The sequence below is a fragment of the Passer domesticus genome, chromosome W (genome assembly GCF_036417665.1).
Source record: "Passer domesticus isolate bPasDom1 chromosome W, bPasDom1.hap1, whole genome shotgun sequence".
Classification (NCBI taxonomy): Eukaryota; Metazoa; Chordata; class Aves; order Passeriformes; family Passeridae; genus Passer; species Passer domesticus.
The window spans coordinates 47269900-47280141 of record NC_087511.1 but is presented as its reverse complement, the minus strand read 5'-3'; positions in this window follow the sequence as shown (position 1 = coordinate 47280141).

Below are 10242 nucleotides of genomic sequence, written 5' to 3'. Positions count from 1 at the left end.
CCCACAGCTCCTTGTTGTTCATCTCGGGGAGCTCTTCCCACGTGGTTTTTGGCGTGAATCAACCCTAAAATAACACAGAATAAAATAAAATGTCCCTCCTGACACCGGGGACACCTCCCAGCTCCGGGGGAATCCTGAGCCACCCCAAATGCTGAACCTCATCAGCTCTCCCCCAAATTTCTGCTGCTCCCTGGGACTGCCAGGAGCGAATTAGCAACGCAATCACGAGAAAAGGAAGCGGAGCCTTCTCCAAGCTGTCGAGTGCATTTTGCTGCGTGATTAATTGGCAGAGCTCCGGCCAAGCCCTGGGTCCTGCTAAAGGCCATGCCCTTGACTTGCACCTGCCACTGATTGCAGAAAATGAATGGCTTCACTTCTCCTTGGTTTTTTTATTTTTCCTCCCAGTTTGTTGGTTTTTTTTTTTTTTTTTTTGGTGCAGCTGTTAAACTGCTTTAAGGAAATCTGATTTATCTCGAGCAGAAACTTCTTGTCTAATCTCGGGAGGGTGAAATGAATGGAATTTTCTGCATCAGCCTGGCTTGTGGAAGAAATATTTTAGGAAAGCTGTGATAACTGGACGTGGGTTTTGTTGCTTTTCCAGGAGCTGGGATGTTCCCGTGCTCTGTGGCCTCCGCGAGGTGCTGGAGTGGGGTGAGTGCAGCAGAACAGGGGGAAACCCCAAAAATTGTGATTTTTTGGATCCAGTGAAGGAAAAGAAGTTTTTACCCTTGAATTTTGTGGCAAAAGGGGTAAATCCAGTGGCTGGTAATTTGGGATTCACAAACCTGGCGCAGGAAAAGCCCTCAGAGCATCCCAAAAAAATCCTGCCAGGAATGGTGTGGACTTACTCCGAGGTGAGCCGGGAATTCCTCCTGGGAGTAAGGAGAGCCCAAACCTGGCTGCTGGAGAATCGTGACTCAAATTGAGTGTGGCACACACAAAAAAAGCCAATTCTTGACTGGATGTGCTTCCTGGGAATGCCACGAAGTCAAGTATCTGATTAAGTTCAAGAGAATTACATTTTCCGTGCTCCAGCGAGAGGCGCGGGCCCTTTGGAAAATCATAACGAGCCGCCCTCATTTGCATCCCTCTGATAAATGGCTGTAACCAGATGAGGGAGATAAAAGGAGCAGTCTATTAATTACAGTGATTATTATTTAATAGAAAACGGGACGGTGGCTGGCGAGAGGGAGGCTCGGCCATGCATTATGTGGTTTATCTTGGGGAGGAAGATAAGTGTCCGGCTCTTCCTCAGCCCAAGGAATGTGTTCATTACCTGGGCAAGATTTATTAGCATAATTGAGGGGAATATTTGAGAACTCTCCGCTTTCTTTGGTGGGCGAGGCGGGGTTAATTAAGCTGGGTAAATGAAGTTATGGTGTCAGGGAAATGCAAAGTTTGGGAGCTGGAAAAAGCTGGAGTGGGGTGCTGTTATGGCCAGAATTTTGGGGCTGCCTGGTGGAAATCAAAAACTGAGAGGCCGGAGGGGCCAGGACAAACCTCAGATGGATCTGGGATCCTCAGGATGGGGCAGACCTGGAGGGGCTAGGAGGGGATGGGAATGGGATGGGATGGGATGGGATGGGATGGGATGGGATGGGATGGGATGGGATGGGATGGGATGGGATGGGATGGGATGGGATGGGAATGGGAATGGGATGGGATGGGAATGGGAATGGGATGGGAATGGGATGGGATGGGAATGGGGATGGGAATGGGGATGGGAATGGGAATGGGGCTAGGATGGGAATGGGAATGGGATGGGATGGGAATGGGAATGGGGAATGGGAATGGGAATGGGAATGGGAATGGGATGGGAATGGGAATGGGAATGGGATGGGATGGGAATGGGAATGGGAACGGGAATGGGAATGGGAATGGGAATGGGAATGGGAATGGGAATGGGAATGGGATGGGAATGGGAATGGGATAGGATGGGAATGGGGCTGGGATGGGATGGGATGGGAATGGAAATGGGGCTGGGATGGGAATGGGATGGGATGGGAATGGGATGGGAATGGGATGGGAATGGGATGGGGCTGGGATGGGAATGGGATGGGAATGGGAATGGGAATGGGATGGGGCTGGGGGAGCCAGGAGGGGTCAGACCCCGCCGTGTCCCCTGTCCCTTTCCCTGTCCCTGTCCCTGTCCCTGTCCCCTGTCCCTGTCCCTGTTCCTGTTCCTGTCCCTGTCCCTGTCCCTGTTCCTGTCCCTGTTCCTGTCCCTGTCCCTGTCCCTGTCCCCTGTCCCTGTCCCTGTCCCTGTCCCTGTCCCTGTTCCTGTCCCTGTCCCCTGTCCCCTGTCCCTGTTCCTGTCCCTGTCCCTGTCCCTGTCCCCTGTCCCTGTCCCTGTCCCTGTCCCCTGTCCCTGTCCCTGTCCCTGTCCCTGCTCCTGTCCCTGTCCCTGTCCCTGTCCCTGTCCCTGTCCCTGTCCCCTGTCCCTGTCCCTGTCCCTGTCCCCTGTCCCTGTCCCTGTCCCTGTCCCTGCTCCTGTCCCTGTCCCTGTCCCTGTCCCTGTCCCCTGTCCCTGTCCCTGTCCCTGTCCCCTGTCCCTGTCCCTGTCCCTGTCCCTGCTCCTGTCCCTGTCCCTGTCCCTGTCCCTGTCCCTGTCCCCTGTCCCTGTCCCTGTCCCTGTCCCTGTCCCTGTCCCTGTCCCCTGTCCCCTGTCCCTGTCCCTGTCCCTGTCCCTGTCCCTGTCCCTGCTCCTGTCCCTGTCCCTGTCCCTGCTCCTGTCCCTGTCCCTGTCCCTGTCCCTGTCCCTGTCCCTTTCCCTGTCCCTGTCCCTGTCCCTGTCCCCTGTCCCTGTCCCTGTCCCTGTCCCTGTCCCTGTCCCTTTCCCTGTCCCTGTCCCTGTCCCTGTCCCCTGTCCCTGTCCCTGTCCCCTGTCCCCTGTCCCTGTCCCTGTCCCTTTCCCTGCCCCTGTCCCTGTCCCCGTCCCCGTCCCGGGCTGCCGGTGGCAAAGGGAATGAAAGATAAATGGTGCCATCTGTGCCCGCACATGGCACGGCGGCAGGGGAGGGAAATGCTAAGTAGAGCACGAGACGTGGCTGCCAGAGCCACCTAGGCAGAAAATGAACCCCCCCGCGGTGCCCGGAGCCGCCGCCATGCCATGTTCCGTGTGTCGTGTGTCGTGTGTCGTGTGCCATGTCCCGTGTGCCGTGTTGTCACCTGCCCCATGTCCCCTGTCACATCTCCCGGGTGTCCCTGCCTGGCCGCAGGAAGGGGTGAGCTCACGGCTCCTCTCTGCTAATCAGAGCTGCTGTTAATTGTGTTAATTAACGCTCGGAGCACCCCGGGAGCTGCTGGGGTTGGGGACCCCAACAGCAGAAGCAGATCCAGAGCGGTGGATCCTCCTTCTGCCCATCCTCGTCATCCTCAGTCCCAAATCTCCTCCTCTGGGGTTGTGTTCACCTCGGAAAACCCTTCCAGGAGCCGAGGTGGAGCCACTCGTGTCCCCAAGTGCCACCTCCTGCGGGCTTGGGGACCCAATCCTGCCCCTTCCAAGGTTTTCTCTCTCTGAAAATCCAGATTTTGTGATTTCCAAAGTGCCTCCAACAGGGAAGGGCAGGAAGGATCATTCCCGTTTCCTTGCTAAAATCAGGGGAGGGAAAAAAACCGCCAAACCAGGTGCTTGAAAAGGAGCATCGCATTGTTTGAGTTTGGAATAAAAGGCGGATAATTAGGAAATGGGGAGTCTGTTAATTTCCCAAATTTACTCAGGCACGAAGCACTGAGCTCCGGTGATATTTGCTTACCTCGTCATTATGCGAAAAATATATTAGCTAATTATTTTGACGAATGCAATTAAGATATGCCTATTTAGCATAAACCTCCACAATAGAAACGTTCCAGTCAGCAGTTGCCGGGTCGAGAGGGAAAAAGCAAACGGGGATCCTGCTCTGCCCCACGAGGTGCCAGGCGGGCCGTGCCAGTCCCTGCTGGGCACCTTTGGGGCCTCATTTCTGGCTGGGGTTGGCACCCTGTGCCGGCAGTTCCACGCCCTGTGGCACTGGGGGCGTTCCCTGTGTGCTGAGGTGGGCGGTGGGCACTCCCGGCTGTGCCAGGCTGGCTGCAGAGTGCCCAGGAGCAGGGCTGGGGGGATTCCTGCCCCTGTGCCCTTTTTGCCCTTTCCCAGCTGTGCCAGGCTGGCACTGCCAGCTCCCCAGGGCTGGGAATTCTCCGTCTCCAGAGGTGAGGAGCAAGAAGCTGCTGGGGCACGGCGAGGAATCACCGCTGGATTTCTTCCCCTGCAGATGTGCCCTGCCAGCCTGGCACCGAGCCGCTCCCGCTGCCTTGGCAGCGTTTGGGTGGCACCCCTGGTGCTGTGCCCGGCGCTGGCTGTGCCCCCAGAGGAGTTTTGGCCAATCCCACGCCAGCCATGTGGGCTGTCAAGTGGCTTCTGCTGTATTTTGTTGCCCTTTCAAATATTTCTGCGCGAGTGGGCTGTACCATCTGCTGGCCAATCTGGCAGCGTCTGCAGCTCCCCGTGGGCACCAGGCAGCCCGGCTGAGCGGGCACCGCCAGCCACGGGGCTGGCACTGCCATCCTGGCGTTCCCCGGGCTCACCCAGCCCGGGGTGGGCACAGCGAGGGTTTATTTCCCCGTTTTGCAGCCACAACGCCGAGTTTTAAAGTTATTTTTTTGCTTTTTTCCTCCGTTCATTTTTCCCCCAGTTCCTGCTGAGTCCACACTGCCGTGCCCAGCCACGAGGATTAAACTTTGCTGACTCTTTTCTGGCAAAATCGGGATGGTTTTAGGGAAATCGGTAATTCCCTGGGGGTTGTTAACCCGCGAGGATCAGGAGGGGAAAGCAACGCTGCTCTCCCAAGGAAAATAAATCCCTTTAAGCGTGGCCGACCCTGGCTGCACACCCCGAGTAGCAGCTACACCTGGGAGTAGGGTGGGTGTAACACCCCCCACGCGCTGCTGGCACCGCCAGCCTCACCCCAAAGAGGCGTCAGAGCATCCCTGCTGCGATTGGGCTGAAATATTCTGATTTCAGGCTTCTTTTTCCCTCCCAAGTTCTCTCTCTTTCTCCCAGCTCAGGTGCAGGAAGAGTTGAAGGGATCAGGGACTGGACTCCCCAGCAGCCCCAAAACTCAAAGCACAAAGAGCAGGGAACTGGCAGCCCCTCCTCAGCTAAATTTCCATCTTGCCTGGATTTAGGGAAGTTTATTTTTTAAATTGGAGAAGCAGGGGGTTGGTAGAGAGAGGTGTGCCCCAGGACAGCTCTGGATTCGCTGCTGGCTGCCCAAAATCCCAGCACAGCCCAGCTGTGGCTCAAGGTCTCCCCTCCACAGGCAGCGATTTTATCTCCCCCTGGCAGCGCTTTCCTTTTATTCCTTTTATTATTTCAGAGCCGCTTTAACAAGTGTGATGGGAAGAGCTTTGGGGGGCAGATTATTCCTGCAAATCCCATTAGGCCGCGCCGCACATCTGACGGGGATATCTGGCAAGCCATCTCACCCCTCCAGCTCCTCCTGGAGGGATCTCTGCTCCCTTCACTCCCCTCAGCCAAACTTAATCGGGAATTACACCCTCTAAATACCCGCCGAGGAGAGACAGAGCGGACTTTTCCAACCCAAAGCCCTTAATCTTCTTAGGTAATGAGGGGAAAAAGCGGCCGCGACTCAGCCCAGGGAGCTGCAGCAAAACTCCAACTCTTCCTCCCCTTCTCCTCTTCATTACCGCCCCCAAATACTTGGAGCACGCCCCGAGCAGCCTGCAGAAAGGGCTGAGGAGTTTTTTCTCTTTATGCTTTTAATTAATTCCACAAGGATGGCGGGTGGATCCTGGGAAGGAAGGATCCTGGGACTCCTGGAGCTCGGGTGGAATGCTGCTCCAGAATTCCAGTTTTGGGATGTGGGTGATGAGATCCTGCCTGAGATCATTAACAAATAATCCTGATTAAGGTCACCATTGCAGTGGTATGGCCCGAGCTGCAGAGAATTGCACCACAGGGGTGGTGGGTGGTGGGGGAAAAAAGCAAAAAAAAACCCCAAAATTTCAGCTGGGAAAGCACACAGCCTCAAGCCACGCTTCTTTTTCTTGTGTGAGCCGTCATCCCAGGGCTCGTGGCCAAGGAAAGCAGCCTGGGTCGTGTCTGGGCTCAGCAGGGGGCCGCAGGAATGTCACACACGTGGGACACACATGACGGCAGAGCATCCCACACGGAAAAGCAGCAAAAGGAAGAACCCGTTCCCTGATGTTTTCCCCGTTTTTATCGAGCTGGAGCAGGGTGATCTGAGCACAGAACCCGCGGGCTGGGAAGACTCAGAGAGAAACCAAAGGAGTTCGGGCTTTGGGAAACCCATTTTCATTAGGGTTTCCATCGCAATTTTGCCTAATTAGTCTCCAATAATTAATGCTGCGAGCGCGACGGAGATGGAATCAGACAAAATGCTGGTGAGGAAGCCCCATGGAAGCCATCCGTCTTTGGGTAGTAATGATTATGTTCTTTTTTATTATTAAAGATCCCATTAGAAAGAATTTATGATTTTTCCCCTTTGCAGGAGAAATAATCAACATTCCGTTGGCTGCTGCCGGTTTTGGTGCCGATCCGTAATTAGGCACAGTTAAAAAGAGATTTTGCCTGAATGGCTTTTGGGGAACATTACATCCAAATTACAATTTATTTCCACGCTCCCAATAAATAACTCAAATCCACTCGGTCTGAAAAAACATCCAGGAGAAGGCGGGCAGGGAACGGAGGGTGTCCCACCGCTCCTTGGCCCTCCCAACCCAAATCGTGCCGGGATTTGGGGCCAGCACCCACATCTGGGTGACATTCCCGAGGTTCAGGAATCAACCCGGCTGGGATCCTGCTCCAGCCCAAGACGCGAATTCCGCGGGCGCCGTCCCCGCAGCTGCGCTTGGAAGTGCCTTTAATGGGAAGCCATTACAAGAGGAAGTCATTTGGAGATCGTTCCCATGCTGGGAAATTTTGTTTCCGGAGCCATTTCATGCAAATTTCAGGCTCGGCTTGTTGGGAGTTGATGAATTCCGACGGCGAGTGAGAAAATCCGAGTTTTACGGCGTCGGATTCGCTGTGGATCTTGAAAACAATGCCCGGACGAGTTCCGCTGAACGTGGGAATGCAGCTTTGCATTTGCAGCCCCGGGTTTGGCAGGAGGGATGGAGCTTTTCCATCCCCGATCAAAATGGAGCCGCCGATTTGCATGCACCTTTGGAGTCAAAATCAAACATTTGCCCTGGCTCGGCCCTGGTTTAATTAAAATGATGAGAAGGCGCGATAGGCGTTTGGTCTGAGGCAAAAAGGACGCGCAGCCCTGAAATTTGGAACAAACATGAAAAAAATTGCGAAAGGCATGGTTGGGAGTGATAAGAAATGCCAAGACTATGTATTACACGGGATCACGGGATGAAAATAGAAAATATCCTTAAAAAAAAATCCCGGCGCGCTGTGAAAGTGTTGTAGGAAGGGCTGGATTGGATTACAGGCTTTATGGATAATGTCCCTGCACCCAGGCTGTCCCCCGGCTCAGGGGGGCCAGGAGAGGGAAGGGAAAGAGGGAATTTTCTCTTGGATACGGCCTGCAAGGACGGCTGCGTTCTTATTTGCATTCGTGAGCACAGATTCGTTTCTTTAATTGGGAGCTGAACGCATTTGGAATGAGTTCTGGAAAACAACTGCTCATTCCTAGGGTTCCCTCTGTGCCGTTCCCACCCCTCGCGGCTCCGGGGATTGGGGCCGTCAAGATTTCAGGTAAATTGGCGGGGGGGAGTGTTCGAGGAGTGCATTTTCTCCACCGAACAAAAAGTTTCTTTTCAAAACTGCCGTTTCAAAGGGCTGTTCAAAGAGCTGATTGAAAGTGAGGGGTTTTTTTCCCCACGACCAAATCACCGCTTGAACAGCTGAGCTATTTTTAGCCCCAGAGCTTTGCACTTTGGAGTTCGATAGCAGCAAAATCAAGAACGAGGAATTCTTGTGGCCCCGTGTCACCCTCCAGGAGCTGGCTCTGCTCCAGCCGGGTGTCCTGGACGTGCCTTTGCGGGGTCATCTCCAGAAACACCAGCCCAGCTCCTCCCCACGTGGGTTCTGCTCTGGGGAAGGGCCGCACGCGGGGTTTGCTGCCCCAGCCCATCCCATTCCGAGTGCTTGATTTGCATTTGTGAGCATTGGATGGCCTTGGCTCTGGTACAATCCCGAATTCCAGCAGGAGGGAACAGTTCCCAAAACTTTAACTCGGCTCCGTTTCCCGCTGTGCTTCCAGTCTCGTTTCCCGGTGGGATTCTGTCCTGCTCTTGGGCGTGCCGCTGTCCCAGGAGACACGCGAGGCTGTGTGGGAATGGGGTGGGATAATGGGATAATAATGGGATAATGGGATAATGGGATGGGATAATGGGATGGGGTGGGATGGGGTGGGATAATGGGATGGGATGGGATAATGGGATGGGATGGGATAATGGGATGGGATGGGATGGGATGGGATGGGATGGGATGGGATGGGATGGGATGGGATGGGATGGGATGGGATGGGATGGGATGGGATGGGATAATGGGATGGGAGGATGGGATGGGATGGGATGGGATGGGGTGGGATGGGATGGGATGGGATGGGATGGGATGGGATGGGATGGGATGGGATGGGATGGGATGGGATGGGGTGGGGTGGGATGGGATGGGGTGGGATGGGATGGGGTGGGACGGGATGGGATAATGGGATGGGATGGGATGGGATGGGATGGGATGGGATGGGATGGGATGGGATGGGATGGGATGGGATGGGATGGGATGGGATGGGATGGGGTGGGGTGGGATGGGATGGGGTGGGATGGGATGGGGTGGGATGGGATGGGGTGGGACGGGATGGGATAATGGGATGGGATGGGATGGGATGGGATGGGATGGGATGGGATGGGATGGGATGGGATGGGATGGGATGGGATGGGGTGGGACGGGATGGGATAATGGGATGGGATGGGATGGGATGGGATGGGATGGGATGGGATGGGATGGGATGGGATGGGATGGGATGGGATGGGGTGGGATAATGGGATGGGATGGGATAATGGGATGGGATGGGATAATGGGATGGGATGGGATGGGGTGGGACGGGATGGGATGGGATGGGATGGGATGGGATGGGATAATGGGATGGGACGGGATGGGAATAGCAATGGGAATGGGATGGAAATGGAATGGCAATGGGAATGGGATGGCAATGACGATGGCAATGGCAATGGCAGTGACAATAGAATGGCAATGGCAGTGGGATGGAAGGGGCCAAGTGGCAAAACCCCCGAGGATTTGGGAAGGGGACGGGACGAAGGAGGGGCTGCGAGGGGCTGGGAACTGCAGGGGGGGCTGTGTGCTGCTGCCGGCGTTGTCCCCTGGCCGGCAGGGTGGGCACGGCTGGCACTGGTGCCCAGAGCCGCGGGGCTGCCCCTGGGTCCTGGAGTGCCCCGGGCCAGGCTGGACCCTGGGGAGGTGGCACTGCCATGGGGAGGTGGCACAGCCCGGGACGGTGTCACTGTCACTGCCACAGTGTCCCTATCAGAGTGTCCCTGTCCCAGTGTCCCTTTCCCTGTCCCTGTCCCAGTGTCGCTGTCCCTGCAGTGTTGCTGTTCCTGCAGTGTCCCTGTCCCAGTGTCCCTGCCATAGTGTCGCTGTCCCAATGTCCCTGTTCCTGTCCCCGCAGTGTCCCTGTCCCTGACCCTGTCCCAATGTCCCTGTGTCCCTGTCCCTGTGTCCCTGTCCCTGTCCCTGCAGTGTCCCTGTCCCAGTGTCCCCGTCCCCGCCGTTTCCCTGTCCCAGTGTCCCCGCCATAGTGTCCCTGTCCCAGTGTCCCTGTGTCGCTGTCCCTGTGTCCCAGTGTCCCAGTGTCCCCGTCCCCGTCCCGGCCGTTTCCCTGTCCCAGTGTCCCTGTCCCAGTGTCGCTGTCCCCGCCGTGTCCCTGTCCCAGTCCCAGTGTCCCTGTTCCAGTGTCCCTGTCCCTGTCCCAGTGTCCCTGTCCCCGTGTCCCCGCCGTGTCCCTGTCCCCCCGTGTCCCCGTGTCCCCGCCGTGTCCCTGTCCCAATGTCCCAGTGTCCCTGTCCCAATGTCCCAGTGTCCCTGTCCCAATGTCCCAATGTCCCAGTGTCCCTGTCCCAATGTCCCAGTGTCCCAGTCCCAATGTCCCAGTGTCCCCGTGTCCCCGCCGTGTCCCTGTCCCAATGTCCCAGTGTCCCTGTCCCCGTGTCCCAGTGTCCCTGTCCCAATGTCCCAGTGTCCCCGTGTCC